The sequence below is a fragment of the Pelophylax lessonae genome, assembly GCF_965119305.1.
Source record: "Pelophylax lessonae genome assembly, chromosome: 6".
NCBI lineage: Eukaryota > Metazoa > Chordata > Amphibia > Anura > Ranidae > Pelophylax > Pelophylax lessonae.
Window position 1 is genome coordinate 149714175 of NC_138773.1, and position 20634 is coordinate 149734808.

Consider the following 20634-nt stretch of genomic DNA (forward strand, 5'->3'; position numbering starts at 1 on the left):
CCAGGGTTGTCATCTCCGCAAAAGGACGCATGAGCCTACAGCCATTGTTCATGAGCATTCAGTAACGCGGCCAAAAAATACCCAGCTCCGCAGAAAGAATGAAAGAAAATGAATGTTTTTTTTATGAAAAATTATCCTGCGGATCGCTTTTGGTCTGTACACAATGAAGCAACGACCTTATCATCTGGGGTGTGCCAACACAATCCTAGAGGTGATCGCTTCATTGTGATATGCAAGCCCCTTCACCACGACAAGGTAACGATCACGAAGGGGAATTGACACATGTATGTGCCTTTTTTTTTGTTTTTTGTTTTTTTGCAGCCACAGTGTAGCACCAGAGGCCAGAAAAATTAGGCATGTACACATGCATGAAAAAGTAGGTATTGTTGCAGCCGCTGCTGTAGCAGCGGCCTGAAAAATTGAGGTTTTAAGGCAGAAAGTGCACTAAAACATTGCTGCTTGAACCGTAGTTGGTGGCGGAGACGTCACGTAAGTCATCCGGCATGCAGAGAATGATTATATACAGCAGCGTGTGGACCATTTTTAGGCCAAGGCATCTCAGTCATCACCAGGCCTTTTTTAGTCAAATGCATCCCCCACTGTCAGTCCCTTCGGGATCCATGCCTCATTCATCTTAATAAACGTGAGGTAATCAAGACTTTTTTGACCTAGGCGACTTCTCTTCTCAGTGACAATACCTCCTGCTGCGCTGAAGGTCCTTTCTGACAGCACACTTGAAGCGGGGCAGGCCAGAAGTTCAATGGCAAACTGGGATAGCTCAGGCCACAGGTCAAGCCTGCACACCCAGTAGTCAAGGGGTTCATCGCTCCTCAGAGTGTCGATATCTGCAGTTAAGGCAAGGTAGTCTGCTACCTGTCGGTCGAGTCGTTCTCTGAGGGTGGACCCCGAAGGGCTGTGGCGATGCATAGGACTAAAAAAGCTCCGCATGTCCTCCATCAACAAGACGTCTGTAAAGCGTCCTGTCCTTGCCGGCGTGGTTGTGGTGGTAGGAGGAGGATTACTTTCACCTCTTCCCCTGTTGGATTCCCGTTGTGCTGTGACATCACCCTTATACGCTGTGTAGAGCATAGTTTTTAACTTATTTTGTAGCTGCTGCATCCTTTGCGACTGCCGGTAATTGGGTAACATGTCACAGACTTTCTGCTTATACCGGGGGTCTAGTAGCGTGGCCACCCAGTACAGGTCGTTCTCCTTCAGCCTTTTTATACGAGGGTCTCTCAACAGGCATGACAGCATGAAAGACCCCATTTGCACAAGGTTGGATGCCGAGCTACTCATGTCCAATTCCTCGTCCTCACTGATGTCATTGAAGGTGTGTTCTTCCCCCCAGCCACGTACAACACCACGGGTACCAGATAGGTGACAACGAGCACCCTGGGATGCCTGCTGTGGTTGGTGTTCCTCCTCCTCAAAGCCACATTCCTCCTCTGACTCCTCTTCCTCACACTCCTCTTCCAGTGTTGCCGCAGGTCCAGCAATCGATGGTAAGGCTGTTTCTGGTGGTGGTGATGGTGACCACAACTCTTCCTCTTCCTCTTCACGCTCATCTACGGCCTGATCCAGCACTCTTCGCAGGGCACGCTCCAGGAAAAAAACATATGGGATGATGTCGCTGATGGTGCCTTCAGTGCGACTCACTAGGTTTGTCACCTCCTCAAAAGGACGCATGAGCCTACAGGCATTGCGCATGAGCGTCCAGTAGCGTGGCAAAAAAATACCCAGCTCCGCAAAGGCTGTCCTAGCACCCCGGTCATACAAATACTCGTTGACCGCTTTTTCTTGTTGGAGCAGGCGGTCGAACATTAGCAGTGTTGAATTCCAACGTGTCGGGCTGTCGCAAATCAAGCGCCTCACTGGCATGTTGTTTCGCCGCTGAATATCTGCAAAGTGCGCCATGGCCGTGTAGGAACGCCTGAAATGGCCACACACCTTCCTGGCCTGCTTGAGGACGTCCTGTAAGCCTGGGTACTTCTGCACAAAACGTTGCACAATCAGATTCAACACATGTGCCATGCACGGCACATGTGTCAACTTGCCCAAATTCAATGCCGCCAACAAATTGCTCCCGTTGTCACACACCACTTTGCCGATCTCCAGTTGGTGCGGGGTCAGCCACTGATCCACCTGTGCATTCAGGGCGGACAGTAGTGCTGGTCCGGTGTGACTCTCTGCTTTCAGGCAAGTCAACCCCAAGACAGCGTGACACTGTCGTATCCGGCATGTGGAATAGCCCCTGGGGAGCTGGGGGGGTGCAGTTGGTGTGGAGCAAGACGCAACAGCAGAAGAGGACTCAGCCGAGGAGGTTAGCAAAGAGGATGGAGTAGAGGAGGTGGCAGCAGGCCTGCCTGCAAGTCGTGGCGGTGTCACCAACTCCTCTGCAGCAGAGCCACGCATTCCATGCTTGGCAGCCGCCAGCAGGTTTACCCAATGCGCAGTGTACGTTATATACCTGCCCTGACCGTGCTTTGCAGACCAGCTATCAGTGGTCAGATGGACCCTTGCCCCAACACTGTGTGCCAGACGTGACATGATTTCTTTTTCCACAATAGAGTACAGGTTGGGGATTGCCTTTTGTGAAAAATAATTTCGGCCGGGTACCTTCCACTGCGGTGTCCCAATAGCGACAAATTTTTTGAAGGCCTCAGACTCCACCAGCTTGTATGGTAAAAGCTGGCGGGCTAAGAGTTCCGACAAGCCAGCTGTCAGACGCCGGGCAAGGGGGTGACTCTGCGAGATTGGCTTTTTGCGCTCAAACATTTCCTTCACAGACACCTGACTGTGGGCAGGTGACGAGCAGGAACTGCTGAAGGTGAGAGGCGGAGGGGCGGGTTGTTGATAGGGGGCATGGAGGACAGCAGTGGTTGACGTGGCTGAAGATGCTGGACCAGGAGGAGGATGGTGGCTTTCAGTTTGTGTGCTGCTTTTACTCATGTGTTGATCCCATAGGCGTTTGTGATGTGAGATCATGTGCCTTCGCAAAGCAGTTGTACCTAGGTGGGTGTTGGACTTCCCACGACTCAGTTTCTTTTGGCACAGGTTACAAATGGCATCGCTGATATCAGAGGCAGACACACAAAAAAAATGCCACACTGCTGAGCTTTGCAAGGACGGCATTCTGGTGGTGGCAACAGCTTGCGTTGATTGGCGTGCTGTCTGGCTGACCCCGGGTGCCGAATCTACATGCTGTCTGACTGCGCCACTAGCTCCTTGCGATGACCTCCTCCCCCTGCTTCCAACTCGTCTCCTCCTCCTCTCTGTCTCCCCATCTGAACTTTCCCCCTCTTCTTCTGCTCTTCGAGCAGGCACCCAGGTGACATCCACAGACACATCGTCATCATCAGCCGCTTCACTTGAAAACTCAGCAAAGGCAGCAGCAGCAGGTACAACATCATCATCATCACAATGTACGTCCATGTGTATAATGCTGCCTGACTGAGACATATCCCCGTTATCTACATCCTCTGGCACTAATAGTTGCGCATCACTTATTTCTTCAAACTGATGTGAAAATAACTCCTCTGACGGATCAAGTGAAGCGGCTGTGGTGCTAGTGTTGGTGGTGGTGCCGGCGGGCTGGCGAGTGGTAAATTGAGAGGTGCCCGAAGCTGAGCTGGAGGAGGATGGTGCATTAAGGTTCCGAGCGGAAGCTGTAGACGATTGGGTGTCCTGTGTAAGCCAGTCAACTATGGCCTCAGAATTTTTTGAGTTCAGGGGCTGTGGTGGCCTCTGAACACTGGCCATTATTCTAGAGCCTAAGGAAATCACAGCACCACGACCACGACGGCCCTTGCGGGGTGGCCTGCCTCTGCCTGTCATTTTTTTTTTTAATGTGTTGTTACTGTTGTACTATGAGTGCAAGCTGCTGTGCCACCTTATATATCAGTGGTGGGTGGGCAGTGGCACAGTACACTCTCTGTGGACCTGACAGCAGTCACTGGCACCCAGGCAACTGCAATTTAAAAAATATATATATTTTTTTTTACTTTGCAAGCTGCTGTGCCACCTTATATATCAGTGGTGGGTGGGCAGTGGCACAGTACACTCTCTGTGGACCTGACAGCAGTCACTGGCACCCAGGCAACTGCAATTTAAAAAATATATATTTTTTTTTTACTTTGCAAGCTGCTGTGCCACCTTATATATCAGTGGTGGGTGGGCAGTGGCACAGTACACTCTCTGTGGACCTGACAGCAGTCACTGGCACCCAGACAACTGCAATTTAAAAAATATATATATATTTTTTTACTTTGCAAGCTGCTGTGCCACCTTATATATCAGTGGTGGGTGGGCAGTGGCACAGTACACTCTCTGTGGACCTGACAGCAGTCACTGGCACCCAGGCAACTGCAATTTAAAAAAATATATATATATTTTTTACTTTGCAAGCTGCTGTGCCACCTTATATATCAGTGGTGGGTGGGTGGGCAGTGGCACAGTACACTCTCTGTGGACCTGACAGCAGTCACTGGCACCCAGGCAACTGCAATTTAAAAAAATATATATATTTTTTTTACTTTGCAAGCTGCTGTGCCACCTTATATATCAGTGGTGGGTGGGCAGTGGCACAGTACACTCTCTGTGGACCTGACAGCAGTCACTGGCACCCAGGCAACTGCAATTTAAAAAAATATATATATTTTTTTTACTTTGCAAGCTGCTGTGCCACCTTATATATCAGTGGTGGGTGGGCAGTGGCACAGTACACTCTCTGTGGACCTGACAGCAGTCACTGGCACCCAGGCAACTGCAATTTAAAAAAATATATATATTTTTTTTTACTTTGCAAGCTGCTGTGCCACCTTATATATCAGTGGTGGGTGGGCACACAGTGGCACTGCAGTGGGCACAGTACACTCTGTGGACCTGACAGTCACTGGCAGCCCAGGCAACTGCAATAATAAAAAATATTTTTTTTTTCAATTTATTGCAACAAGATGCTGTGCCAACGTATATATATCAGTGGTGGGCAGTGCACTGCAGTGGGTACAGTGCACTCTGTGGACCTGACACAGCACTCACTGCAATTATGACAGAGAAAAAAAAAATATTTTTTAAAATGCCAGGTACTGTGCCTGTGCCACCCGAAATGAGTGTGGTGTGCACACAGTACAGTCTGTGGTAGGTCTGTGGCCTCTCACACACAGCGGGCAGGCAACTGCAGTGTACAATAGATATATATATATATAAAGAAAAAAATCTATTACCTTACCAGCCCTTGAAAGGGCTTTTGGGGACACTATATATATATATATATGTATATATATATAAATAAAAAAATCCTCAATTACCAGCCCTTAAAAGGGCTTTTGGGGACACTAGATAGATATAGATATATATATATATGAAGAAACAACTCAATTACCAGCCCTTAAAAGGGCTTTTGGGGACGCTAGGTATATATATATATATATATATATATAAAAAAAAAAAAACACAAATACCAGCCCTTAGAAGGGCTTTTTGGGGTGCTGATATTACAGCAGTAGTGGACCAAGAACACTGCAAGACCAGGAACACTGACTAACTGTCCCTAGCTTAACAGCAGCAGCAGCAGCAGCAGCAGCAGCAGCTCTCCCTACTCTCACTACACACACTGCTTCAGAATGATCTAAGATGGATGCTGCCCTTGCTTATTTATAGGAGGTGGGAGGGTGTGGGAGGGAGGTACGCTGATTGGCTGGAAATGTGTCTGCTGACTGTAAAGTTCAGGGTCAAAGTTTGCCTCAATGATGTCTTATGGGGGGCGGACCGAACATCGCATATGTTCGCCGGCAGCGGCAAACGCGAACATGCTAAGTTCGCCGGGAACTGTTCGCCGGCGAACAGTTCTATACATCTCTAGTGCCATATGTCCGACATTTCTTGCATTTTTAAACACAGATCAATCCTGATTTTGTTCTTGCGTCTCCTGGGGGTCACCCCGATTGTAACCCTTTTTCAACCCTGTTTTAATTCTTTTCTATCTATATCACAGATCGAGAATTTTATTCTAATATATTTAATTTTAACATTCCGTTTTACACACACCTCATCTGGATATGTTCAGCTATCCAACATTGGGAGCAAATCCATAGATTTTATCCCAAGTTTTTTAACAATTTTTTTATATATTTTTTTAATAATTTTATGTTTTTATGGGAGAATGAAATGATAATTTCACCAGTAAAGGAATATACTGACCCCATAGATTAATTTAAATGGGACAGTAGCAACAAAATCATTTATAGCACCTTATATGGGTATTATATGATTGTGAGATATCAATTTACATATTTGCCTAATGCACTGCTATTCAATTAATTGTACCATACACCAATCCAATTGTACCTGGAAGAGAGTGCAGAGCCAGCTTCCGGTGGAGACTCATAGAATATAGATGTTAACCCTCAAATAAATTATTTAATTTATGTCTATTGGACATGAGATATTGAGTCCAGATATTGAGTCCTCCCAAGATCGAATACATGATTTTAGCCCTGTATTATTAATTCCTTGTGGAGATTTAGGATATAGGGAGGGACTTCCTGTTTAAAATAGACAGCGGGACATCCTTTGTTGACACCGGAAGCGGGCTCGACACTTCCAGATTTAAGGGCGGAGATGACGATGTGCGCTATCTCCTATCTCCGTCGACGTCCGCTTTTGGAGGAAACGCGTCAGTAAGGAGCGCCACATCGTCATCACTCATTGCCGTGGACCGCGCTGCAGGCGGCCGCGGTTACCTCTCTATGGTCCAGTCTTGATGGTCAGAAAAAGACGTTCTATGTAAGTGCAACCTTATTATTTATAAATAAACAGTTGAAGGGTACTGCACTATTGTACGATCTTTTATTTTTGGATTACCGGGAGACACTCAAAGGCACCAGAGGGGACATATCCAGACCCAGGTTACCAACAAGGGAGACCATTCATCCTCAGGAGAGTGTGTGAATAGCTCTATTCCATTAGCCATCTAGTAAGAGGCTCATCCTCTCTTCTGAGTGGTGTTTTACAGCTGGGATCCTATTTGGATAATGTTTCTCATCTGGATTTTGTTATCTATACGCCCTTACACTTCAATTCTCTGGTAAGGAGAAAATCCAGATATGGTGGTGGGATCACCTGCACCCTAGTTGCTGTGAATTTGACACTGAGGAGTTATTTATATCACATCACAACACAGACTTTGTTTGGATTGGACTGCACTTTACCTATACTGTTATGCTTTTGTCATTTATGTATAAGTGTGATTTATATATGCACTGATTTTTTAGTACATCAGTTTTATTTTATTTCTGATATGCACTGTGGCACTTAATATTGGTTTTATCTAATAATTTTTGATACCACGTCATTTTATCCACAATTATTTGAATCACGTTATTGGTTCATTTTAACCCCAAAGGGGTTAACCCTTTCAAGTTTAGCGCACCTGCTTTTTCAGTATTCATTATTCTAATTTTTTTCTAAGGTTTGCAGCTTTACTTTATTTATCCTGCGCAATTTTTTTACATCACTCGGCCTGTATATGCCCCAAAAATTAGCCCACGTGGGTTTAACTGACAGAAAAGAATGAAGTGTATTTGATGGCTGGGGGTACATTAAGCATTCACACAGTATACAGAAGAAAGTGTCGGCCTGTATAGGCCCCAAAAATTATCTCACATGGGTTGAACTGACAGCAAAGAACGTAGTATTTAATGGCTAGAGGTACATTAGGCATTCACACAGTATACAGAAGTAAGTGTCAGCCTGTATAGGCTGCAAAAATTAGCTCACACGGGTTGAACTGACAGCAAAGAACATAGTATTTGATGGCTAGAGGTACATTAGGCGTTCACAGAATACAGAAGTAAGCGTCGGCCTGTATAGGCCCCAGAAATTAGCCCACATGGGTTTAACTGACAGCAAAGAACGTAGTGTATTTGATGGCTGGAGGTACAGTAGGCATTCACAGTATACAGAAGTAAGTGTTGGCCTGTATAGGCCTCAAAAATTAGCCCACATGGGTTTAACTGACAGCAAACAACGAAGTGTATTTGATGGCTGGAGGTACAGTAGGCATTCACAGTATACAGAAGTAAGTGTCGGCCTGTATAGGCTGCAAAAATTAGCTCACATGGGTTGAAATGACAGCAAAGAACATAGTATTTGATGGCTAGAGGTACATTAGGCATTCACACAGTATACAGAAGTAAGTGTCGGCCTGTATAGGCTGCAAAAATTAGCTCACATGGGTTGAACTGACAGCAAAGAACGTAGTATTTGATGGCTAGAGGTACATTAGGCATTCACACAGTATACAGAAGTAAGTGTCGGCCTGTATAGGCTGGAAAAATTAGCTCACATGGGTTGAACTGACAGCAAAGAACGTAGTATTTGATGGCTAGAGGTACATTAGGCATTCACACAGTATACAGAAGTAAGTGTCGGCCTGTATAGGCTGCAAAAATTAGCTCACATGGGTTGAACTGACAGCAAAGAACGTAGTATTTGATGGCTAGAGGTACATTAGGCATTCACAAAGTATATAGAAGTAAGTGTCGGCCTGTATAGGCTGCAAAAATTAGCTCACATGGGTTGAACTGACAGCAAAGAACGTAGTATTTGATGGCTAGAGGTACATTAGTTATTCACAGGATACAGAAGTAAGTGTCGGCCTGTATAGGCCCCAAAAATTAGCCCACATGGGTTTAACTGACAGCAAAGAACTTAGTGTATTTGATGGCTGGAGGTACATTAGGCATTCACACAGTATACAGAAGTGAGTGTCGGCCTGTATAGGCTCCAAAAATTAGCTCACATGGGTTGAACTGACAGCAAAGAACATAGTATTTGATGGCTAGAGGTACATTAGGCAATCACACAGCATACAGAAGTAAGTGTTGCTCTGTATAGGCTCCAAAAATTAATTAGCTCACATGGGTTGAACTGACAGGGAAGAACGTTATGTATTTGATGGCTAGAGGTACATTAGGCATTCACAGTATACAGAAGTAAGCATTGGCCTGTATAGGCTCCAAAAACTAGCGCACATGGGTTTTACTGACAGCAAAGAACGTAGTGTATTTGATGGCTGGAGGAACAGTAGGCATTCACAGTATACAGAAGTAAGTGTCGGCCTGTATAGGCTGCAAAAATTAGCTCACATGGGTTGAAATGACAGCAAAGAACATAGTATTTCATGGCTAGAGGTACATTAGGCATTCACATAGTATACAGAAGTAAGTGTTGGTCTGTATAGGCTCCAAAAATTAGCTCACATGGGTTGATCTGACAGCAAAGAACGTAGTATTTGATGGCTCGAGGTACATTAGGCGCTCAAAGGATACAGAAGTAAGTGTCGGCATGTATAGTCCCCAAAAATTAGCCCACATGGGTTTAACTGACAGCAAAGAACATAGTGTATTTGATGGCTGGAGGTACAGTAGGCATTCACAGTATACAGAAGTAAGTGTCGGCCTGTATAGGCTGCAAAAATTAGCTCACATGGGTTGAAATGACAGCAAAGAACACAGTATTTGATGGCTACAGGTACATTAGGCATTCACACAGTATACAGAAGAAGGTGTCGGCCTGTATAGGCTCCAAAAAATTAGCTCACATGGGTTGAACTGAAAGCAAATAACATAGTATTTGATGGCTAGAGGTACATTAGGCGTTCACAGGATACAGAAGTAAGTGTCGGCCTGTATAGGCTCCAAAAATTTGCTCACATGGGTTTAACTGACAGCAAAGAACGTAGTGTTTTAGATTACTGCAGGTACAGTAGGCATTCACAGTATACAGAAGTAAGTGTCGGCCTGTATAGGCTCCAAAATTTAGCTCACATCGGTTGAACTGACAGCAAAGAACATAGTATTTGATGGCTAGAGGTACATTAGGCATTCACACAGTATACAGAAGAAGGTGTCGGCCTGTATAGGCTCCAAAAATTAGCTTACATGGGTTGAACTGAAAGCAAATAACGTAGTATTTGTTGGCTAGAGGTACTTTAGGCGCTCACAGGATACAGAAGTAAGTGTCGGCCTGTATAGGCCCCAAAAATTAGCCCACATGGGTTTAACTGACAGCAAAGAACGTAATGTATTTGATGGCTGGAGGTACATTAGGCATTCACAGTATACAGAAGTAAGTGTCGGCCTGTATAGGCTCCAAAAACTAGCTCACATGGGTTGAACTGACAGCAAAGAACGTAGTATTTGATGGCTAGAGGTACATTAGGCATTCACACAGTATATAGAAGTAGGTGTCAGCCTGTATAGGCTCCAAAAATTTGCTTACATGGGTTGAACTGACAGCAAAGAACGTAGTATTTGATGGCTAGAGGTACATTAGGCGTTCACAGGATACAGAAGAAAGTGTCGGCCTGTATAGGCCCGGAAAAAATAGCCAACATGCGTTTAACTGACAGCAAAGAACGTAGTGTATTTGATGGCTGGAGGTACATTAGGCATTCACAGTATACAGAAGTAAGTGTCGGCCTGTAAAGGCTCCAAAAAATAAGCTCACATGGGTTGAACTGACAGCAAAGAACGTAGTATTTGATGGCTAGAGGTATATTAGGCAATCACACAGTATACAGAAGTAAGTGTTGCTCTGTATAGGCTCCAAAAATTAGCTCACATGGGTTGAACTGACAGGAAAGAACGTAATGTATTTGATGGCTAGAGGTACATTAGGCGTTCACAGTATACAGAAGTAAGCGTTGGCCTGTATAGGCTCAAAAAATTAGCCCACATGGGTTTTACTGACAGCAAAGAACGTAGTGTATTTGATGGCTGGAGGAACAGTAGGCATTCACAGTATACAGAAGTAAGTGTTGGTCTGTATAGGCTCCAAAAATATGCTCACATGGGTTGACCTGACAGCAAAGAACGTAGTATTTGATGGCTAGAGGTACATTAGGCAATCACACAGTATATAGAAGTAAGTGTCGGCCTGTATAGGCTCCAAAAATTAGCTCACATGGGTTGAACTGACAGCACAGAACGTAGTATTTGATGGCTCGAGGTACATTAGGCGCTCACAGGATACCGAAGTAAATGTCGGCATGTATAGTCCCCAAAAATTAGCCCACATGGGTTTAACTGACAGCAAAGAACATAGTGTATTTGATGGCTGGAGGTACAGTATGCATTCACAGTATACTGAAGTAAGTGTTGGCCTGTATAAGCTGCAAAAATTAGCTCACATGGGTTGAAATGACAGCAAAGAACATAGTATTTGATGGCTAGATGTACATTAGGCATTCACACAGTATACAGAAGAAGGTGTCGGCCTGTATAGGCTCCAAAAAATTAGCTCACATGGGTTGAACTGACAGCAAAGAACTTAGTGTATTTGATGGCTGGAGGTACATTAGGCATTCACACAGTATACAGAAGTAAGTGTTACTCTGTATAGGCTCCAAAAATTAGCTCACATGGGTTGAACTGACAGGAAAGAACGTAATGTATTTGATGGCTAGAGGTACATTAGGCGTTCACAGTATACAGAAGTAAGCGTTGGCCTGTATAGGCTCCAAAATTTAGCCCACATGGGTTTTACTGACAGCAAAGAACGTAGTGTATTTGATGGCTGGAGGAACAGTAGGCATTCACAGTATACAGAAGTAAGTGTCGGCCTGTATAGGCTGCAAAAATTAGCTCACATGGGTTTAAATGACAGCAAAGAACATAGTATTTCATGGCTAGAGGTACATTAGGCATTCACACAGTATACAGAAGTAAGTGTTGGTCTGTATAGGCTCCAAAAATTAGCTCACATGGGTTGATCTGACAGCAAAGAACGTAGTATTTGATGGCTAGAGGTACATTAGGCAATCACACAGTATATAGAAGTAAGTGTCGGCCTGTATAGGCTCCAAAAATTAGCTCACATGGGTTGAACTGACAGCAAAGAACGTAGTATTTGATGGCTAGAGGTACATTAGGCATTCACACAGTAAACAGAAGTAAGTGTCAGCCTGTATAGGCTCAAAAATTAGCTCACATGGGTTGAACTGACAGCAAAGAACGTAGTATTTGATGGCTCGAGGTACAATAGGCGCTCACAGGATACAGAAGTAAGTGTCGGCATGTATAGTCCCCAAAAATTAGCCCACATGGGTTTAACTGACAGCAAAGAACATAGTGTATTTGATGGCTGGAGGTACAGTAGGCATTCACAGTATACAGAAGTAAGTGTCGGCCTGTATAGGCTGCAAAAATTAGCTCACATGGGTTGAACTGACAGCAAAGAACATAGTATTTGATGGCTAGAGGTACATTAGGCATTCACGCAGTATACAGAAGAAGGTGTCGGCCTGTATAGGCTCCAAAAAATTAGCTCACATGGGTTGAACTGAAAGCAAATAACGTAGTATTTGATGGCTAGAGGTACATTAGTGTAATGTTCTGGTACCTCTGGTACCCTTGTTCCATATTTCTCCTTTGCTAATTGCGTCCCATCTTGTGTAACAAAGAGACGCATATACCTTTAAGACCGGATGACATCATTGCCGAGCGCCGCTATGAGCGGCTATTTCAATCGCCGGCTTTCTCTCACTCACCGCTCGTTCAAACCACATGTTCACCGCACCTACTACTGTGAAGTCGGAGCTGCTGACATTTTCCCTTTGCTGAACTGAAGCCGGAACGTCGCTGGTGATCCGTATCTCGCTACTGGATCACCTCTCTCTAATGGACACTGTTACTACTAACCTATCTAAGTGATAAGTACCCCACAGGGGATTCCTTACTAATCAATCTCCTACTGTCATCTACTGCAATTACCAAGACTATCTGTATCTATCTATTCACTATCATCTGCATAGACTGTTAGCTCTTGGGACTACCTTCAACTATCCTTGCACTAGGTTACTCTGTCTAAGTATACTCCATCTGTGTCCTCTTACCATCTGCACTATACTTGACATCAGAATCTGCTTTACCATCACCTGCAACTCTCCTAATACTACTTCCAGTGCTCACCATACAATAGCCTGTCTCTCATCTATACATCCTCATATATTCTATCCCTCCATTAAACATCGAATTAAGTATATATATAGTATATAACAGGCTGTGCACTGTGATGAAGTCCTGAGAGTTGGATATGTTTGTTCAACAGAATCTCTACAAGGCTACTGAGTGTAATAATTCTGCAGCTGTAAATCCATCCACTAACAAAAACGCATGAACGTTACAGATTGAACGAGCCCTTAAAAAAAAATATGGATTCAGCAGAATTATCCACTCATGTACTACAATTAAAACAGCAAGTAGATTCATTGATCCTTGCCCTTACAGAGGTACAAAATGAAAATCAGACCTTGAGACAGCAGCTTGGACGTCTCCCACAGATTTCTGCTGCTCAGCCCCGTGAGCCTAAGATAAACCCTCCTCTAGTGTTTTCTGGTGATCGGAGCAAATTTTGTGAATTTAAAAACGCATGTCGATTGTTTTTTTTGTTAAAACCTCTAACCTACACCACTGACCAAATTAAGGTTTGTACCGTCATCTCCTATTTAACGGGTGAACCCCGGGCCTGGGCAGACGCTCTCTTTGAAAAGGATGATCCACTCCTTAATTCTTATCCCTTATTCCTAGCACAACTAGCTAGTTTATATGAAGACCCCAACAAGCAGAGTACCGCTGATACCCAATTACGGGCCTTAAAACAAGGAAGGAGACCTGTTGAAGATTTTGTGGCGAATTTTAAAAGAGGCCGTTAAAGATGAGCTCGCCCGAACGGATTTACCTGGCACTCTAGAGGGACTGATACAGACCAGTATCAATATTGACAGACGACTACGAGAAAGAAAGGCTGAGAAGATGGGCTCACCATTTTCCAGTCCTTCTCGGATGTTGCCTGCTGACCCTACTCCTATGGAAGTAGGAATGATACGCCCACCTCTGACCCTTTCTGAACGTGCCAGGAGGAAAACCGAACATCTTTGCATGTCCCCGAATCATTTGATAAACGAGTGTCCCCTTGTCCGCAGAAAAGAGGGTGAGTGTTCAAATGTCTTGCTAGGGGGACTCACAACTTCCTTTTCTAATCCTTATCTTTTTGTTCATTTAACATTGCAGTGGGACCAAACTAGGATCACCACCAAGGCTATGATCGACACAGGATCTTGTGGAAACTACATTGACATTTGTTTTGTCTCCCTTAATAAAATACCTATTGTTTCAAAACCCAAACCTGTATCCGTTAGTTTTATTAACGGTACCCCTTTATCCTCTGGTCCTATCACCAGTCAGACACAAGCACTCCTTGTAACTGCTGACGAGTCTCATGTGGAGACCACCACCTTTGATGTATTAACTTCACCACATTTTCCAATCATTTTGGGACTTCCCTGGTTACACATACATCAACCAATCATCGATTGGAAAACAAGAACGCTAGCCTTCTCTTCTCACTATTGTGAAACGACGTGTAATCTCCCCACATATGATAGGATCCTGTCTGTAGTGTCAGATGACATTATTCCCAAGTGTTATCAGGATTTATCAGAGGTTTTCCTTGGGAAAAACGCTCAAAAGCTACCTCCCCATAGGGACTATGATTGTTGTATCGATCTACTCCTTAAAAGCAAGTTGCCTTTCGGACATGTTTATCCTCTCTCACAGGATGAACTCTCTCATCTTAAGGAGTATCTGGATGAGAACTTGGCAAAAGGATTCATCCGACCTTCTACTTCCTCCACTGCTGCTGGACTCTTCTTTGTCCGCAATAAGGATTCTAGCCTTAGGCCTATCATTGATTTCAGACAATTAAATGCCATTACAATAAAGGATCGTTATCCTTTACCTCTTATTCCTGAACTTATCGAACAGGTGCGTGGGGCTTCTTTCTTTTCAAAATTGGACCTAAAAGGGGCATACAATTTAATTCGAATCCGTAAAGGGGATGAATGGAAGACGGCATTCAGAACCAGATACGGACTGTTTGAGTACCTTGTAATGCCATTTGGGCTATGTAATGCTCCCGCAGCCTTCCAGCGGTTTATAAATGAGATATTCAGAGACTTGCTTGATGTTTGTGTTGTAGTATATTTGGACGATATACTTATCTATTCTCATTCCTTACCTGAGCATATAAAACATGTGAGACTTGTGTTGTCAAGACTACTTGCACATAACTTATATGTTAAATCAAAAAAATGTTTGTTTCATAAAGAGGAAGTACTATTCCTAGGATATATTATATCTAAAAATGGAATCAAAATGGACATGAGCAAAATATCCTGCATTCTGGATTGGCCTGTGCCAACCACTCGCAAAGCATTACAAAGGTTCCTAGGATTCTCTAATTACTATAGGAAATTCATTAAGAACTTCTCTGCGATTGTGAAACCTCTCACACAACTTACAAGCACGAAGAAACCATTTAATTGGTCAAAAGAAGCAAATGGAGCATTCTGTCTGCTGAAATCAAGCTTTACTACTGCCCCCATACTATGCCATCCAGACCCATCTCTTCAATACATCTTGGAGGTAGATGCGTCAAATATGGCAGTAGGAGCAGTTCTCTCACAACGACCAACAAACACCTCACCTCTTCACCCAGTTGCTTTCTTCTCAAAGTCATTAAGCAGCCCCGAGGTGAACTACCCAGTAGGTGAGAAGGAGTTATTAGCCATAAAACTGGCGTTAGAGAATTGGCGACATCTACTTGAGGGCACTCAATTGCCAATTCTGATATATACTGATCACAAAAACCTTCAATACCTTCAAACTAATAGAAATCTTTCCCACCGGCAGGTACGGTGGTCGTTATTCTTTCTGAGATTTAATTTTTTAGTGACTTACACGCCCGCAGACAAAAATAAAAAAGCGGATGCACTTTCACGACTAGCCGAGAAAGATTGTACTGAGGTTCCCTCAGTTCCTATAATACCACTTGAACGTATTATCGGTGTCATTCACTCCCTGAAGGAAGAGATTTTGCACAGCATAGGATTGGACTCACCTCCACCACAACTAACTACTGACGCAGAAGGCTTCCTCTACTACAACGATAAATTATACATACCCCCTACTATGCGAACCAAGATCTTAGAATTGTCGCATGATGTACCTATGGCAGGACATATGGGTATGACTAAAACTTTCAATCTACTTACTAGGCAATTCTGGTGGCCAGACATGAAGACAACCGTAAAAAAGTTCGTTTCATCTTGTGATATTTGTGCAAGGTCTAAAATTGACAACACAAAACCATCGGGGTTACTTTGTAGTTTACCGATACCCCAGGTTCCGTGGGAAGTGGTATCCTTAGACTTCATAGTGGAACTACCACCTTCCAAAGGATTCAACACCATCTTGGTGTCAGTGGACCATCTGACCAAGATGGCACATTTCACTCCTATCCGAAAACTACCTTCATCCAAACAAACAGCGGAATTACTTGTGAAACATGTCTTTAAGTTACATGGTATTCCAAAGACACTGCTGTCTGACCGTGGTTCACAATTCATCTCAAAGTTTTGGCTAGCTCTATGTCAGATACTGCGAATAGAGCGTAACCTTACTTCTCCCTACCACCCTCAGACCAACGGACAGACAGAGAGAGTTAACCAGTGCATTGAACAGTATCTGCGTTGCTATACTTCGTATCTACAGGACGATTGGGCAGATCTCCTCCCGCTGGCGGAATTCGCCTATAACAACGCAACTCATAGCACTACTAAACAAAGTCCGTTTTACCTAAATTATGGGTTTCATCCCACACCCCTTCCTCCACGTATCTTGCCATCAAGTAATCCAGTGGCATCTGATTATCTTGCCCAGATAAAGGATTCTCTGGGATTACTCAACAATACCATATCCCATGCTCATAGCCAACAAAAGAAGTACTACGACCTCCGTAGGAAACCCTCTCCCCAATATGCCATTGGAGATCTTGTTTGGCTTTCCACAAAAAATCGGAGACTAAAAATCCCTAGTAAAAAACTTGGACCTCTATTTCTGGGACCTTTCCCAATAGAGAAGCTTTTTGGAAAAGCTGCAGTACAACTCACATTACCAGCAGACCTCAAGATACATCCTGTCTTCCATGTGTCTCTACTGAAGCCCCATGTTCCTAACCAAGGAATAAGGCCTACTATCTCACCTCCACCTCCTGTACAAGTGGAAGGTGGAGAAGAATTTGAGATAAAAGAAATTTTGGATTCCCGTTTCAATAGAAGAAGACTCCAGTATCTTGTACGATGGAAGAACTATGGGCCCCAAGATGACACCTGGCTGGATACCTCCGATATACATGCCCCTAGACTGATTCGCAATTTCCACTCGAAATATCCAGAAAAAACAGTTCTAGAGGCCTTCCGGAGCCGGCCTTAAGGGGGGGGGGGGTACTGTAATGTTCTGGTACCTCTGGTACCCTTGTTCCATATTTCTCTATGCTAATTGCGTCCCATCTTGTGTAACAAGGAGACGCATATACCTTTAAGACCGGATGACATCATTGCCGAGCGCCGCTATGAGCGGCTATTTCAATCGCCTGCTTTCTCTCACTCACCGCTCGTTCAAACCACATGTTCACCGCACCTACTCCTGTGAAGACAGAGCTGCTGACATTTTCCCTTTGCTGAACTGAAGCCGGAACGTCGCTGGTGATCCGTATCTCGCTACGGGATCACCTCTCTCTAATGGACACTGTTACTACTAACCTATCTAAGTGATAAGTACCCCACTGGGGATTCCTTACTAATCAATCTCCTACTGTCATCTACTGCAATTACCAAGACTATCTGTATCTATCTATTCACTATCATCTGCATAGACTGTTAGCTCTTGGGACTACCTTCAACTATCCTTGCACTAGGTTACTCTGTCTAAGTATACTCCATCTGTGTCCTCTTACCATCTGCACTATACTTGACATCAGAATCTGCTTTACCATCACCTGCAACTCTCCTAATACTACTTCCAGTGCTCACCATACAATAGCCTGTCTCTCATCTATACATCCTCATATATTCTATCCCTCCATTAAACATCTAATTAAGTATATATATAGTATATAACAGGCTGTGCACTGTGATGAAGTCCTGAGAGTTGGATATGTTTGTTCAACAGAATCTCTACAAGGCTACTGAGTGTAATAATTCTGCAGCTGTAAATCCATCCACTAACAAAAACGCATGAACGTTTCAATTAGGCATTCACAGGATACAGAAGTATGTGTCGGCCTGTATAGGCCCCAAAAATTAGCCCACATGGGTTTAAATGACAGCAAAGAACTTAGTGTATTTGATGGCTGGAGGTACATTAGGCATTCACACAGTATACAGAAGTGAGTGTCGGCCTGTATAGGCTCCAAAAATTAGCTCACATGGGTTGAACTGACAGCAAATAACATAGTATTTGATGGCTAGAGGTATATTAGGCAATCACACAGTATACAGAAGTAAGTGTTGCTCTGTATAGGCTCCAAAAATTAGCTCACATGGGTTGAACTGACAGGAAAGAACGTAGTGTATTTGATGGCTAGAGGTACATTAGGCGTTCACAGTATACAGAAGTAAGCGTTGGCCTGTATAGGCTCCAAAAATTAGCCCACATGGGTTTTACTGACAGCAAAGAACGTAGTGTATTTGATGGCTGGAGGAACAGTAGGCATTCACAGTATACAGAAGTAAGTGTCGGCCTGTAAAGACTGCAAAAATTAGCTCACATGGGTTGAAATGACAGCAAAGAACATAGTATTTCATGGCTAGAGGTACATTAGGCATTCACACAGTATACAGAAGTAAGTGTTGGTCTGTATAGGCTCCAAAAATTAGCTCATATGGGTTGATCTGACAGCAAAGAACGTAGTATTTGATGGCTAGAGGTACATTAGGCAATCACACAGTATATAGAAGTAAGTGTCGGCCTGTATAGGCTCCAAAAATTAGCTCACATGGGTTGAACTGACAGCAAAGAACGTAGTATTTGATGGCTAGAGGTACATTAGGCATTCACACAGTATACAGAAGTAAGTGTCAGCCTGTATAGGCTCAAAAATTAGCTCACATGGGTTGAACTGACAGCAAAGAACGTAGTATTTGATGGCTCGAGGTACATTAGGCGCTCACAGGATACAGAAGTAAGTGTCGGCATGTATAGTCCCCAAAAATTAGCCCACATGGGTTTAACTGACAGCAAAGAACATAGTGTATTTGATGGCTGGAGGTACAGTAGGCATTCACAGTATACAGAAGTAAGTGTCGGCCTGTATAGGCTGCAAAAATTAGCTCATATGGGTTGAAATGACAGCAAAGAACATAGTATTTGATGAATACAGGTACATTAGGCATTCACACAGTATACAGAAGAAGGTGTCGGCCTGTATAGGCTCCAAAAAATTAGCTCACATGGGTTGAACTGAAAGCAAATAACGTAGTATTTGATGGCTAGAGGTACATTAGGCGTTCACAGGATACAGAAGTAAGTGTCGGCCTGTATAGGCTCCAAAAAATTTGCTCACATGGGTTTAACTGACAGCAAAGAACATAGTATTTGATGGCTAGAGGTACATTAGGCATTCACACAGTATACAGAAGTAAGTGTCGGCCTGTAAAGGGTCAGAAAATTAGCTCACATGGGTTGAACTGACAGCAAAGAACATAGTATTTGATGGCTAGAGGTACATTAGGCATTCACACAGTATACAGAAGTAAGTGTCGGCCTGTAAAGGGTCAGAAAATTAGCTCACATGGGTTGAACTGAAAGCAAATAACGTAGTATTTGATGGCTAGAGGTACATTAGGCGCTCACAGGATACAGAAGAAAGTGTAGTGCCTGTATAGGCCCCAAAAATTTGCCCACATGGGTTTAACTGACAGCAAAGAACGTAGTGTATTTCATGGCTGGAGGTACATTAGGCATTCACAGTATACAGAAGTAAGTGTTGGCCTGTATAGGCTCCAAAAACTAGCTCACATGGGTTGAACTGACAGCAAAGAACGTAGTATTTGATGGCTAGAGGTACATTAGGCATTCACACAGTTTATAGAAGTAGGTGTCAGCCTGTATATGTATAGGCTCCAAAAATTTGCTTACATGGGTTGAACTGACAGCAAAGAACGTAGTATTTGATGGCTAGAGGTACATTAGGCGTTCACAGGATACAGAAGTAAGTGTCGGCCTGTATAGGCTCCAAAAATGAGCTCACATGGGTTTAACTGACAGCAAAGAACGTAGTATTTGATGGCTGGAGGTACATTAGGCATTCACAGTATACAGAAGTAAGTGTCGGCCTGTATAGGCTCCAAAAAATTAGCTCACATGGGTGGAACTGACAGCAAAGAACGTAGTATTTGATGGCTAGAGGTACATTAGGCGTTCACACAGTATACAGAAGTAAGTGTCGGCCTGTATAGGCTGCAAAAATTTGCTCACATGGGTTGAACTGACAGCAAAGAACGTAGTATTTGATGGCTCGAGGTACATTAGGCGCTCACAGGATACAGAAGTAAGTGTCGGCATGTATAGTCCCCAAAAATTAGCCCACATGGGTTTAACTGACAGCAAAGAACATAGTGTATTTGATGGCTGGAGGTACAGTAGGCATTCACAGTATACAGAAGTGTCGGCCTGTATAGGCTGCAAAAATTAGCTCACATGGGTTGAACTGACAGCAAAGAACATAGTA